Here is a 321-nt window from a genome sequence, read left to right as displayed (position 1 = left end):
AGGTAAGGGAAATCAGAGATGTATAGTTGTGTTGGGGACGGCGTTCTGTTTGTTGGAAGGGGTAGCAGGAAGAAAGAAAAATAAATAGTGATTCTGCCCTAACCCTAACCGGACTGACGGGCATGACCGTAAACCTTGCACGGTAGAAGCGTGGGAAGGGAAGGTAAAAAGGGCTGAAACAACTGACTTGTCGAACTCGGCAGCACCAAAACAAGTAAAGCTTATAGCAGCAAGGCTGTAACCGCATCTATCGCCACCTTATACTGCTCGGCGACATTAGCCCAATGCTTGTGGTTAAGGAAAAGTATTTGGTTCTCGGGG

The sequence above is a fragment of the Trypanosoma equiperdum genome (genome assembly GCF_001457755.1).
Source record: "Trypanosoma equiperdum strain OVI genome assembly, contig: ctg_852, whole genome shotgun sequence".
Taxonomy (NCBI): domain Eukaryota; phylum Euglenozoa; class Kinetoplastea; order Trypanosomatida; family Trypanosomatidae; genus Trypanosoma; species Trypanosoma equiperdum.
Note: the sequence above shows the minus strand (reverse complement) of the source record.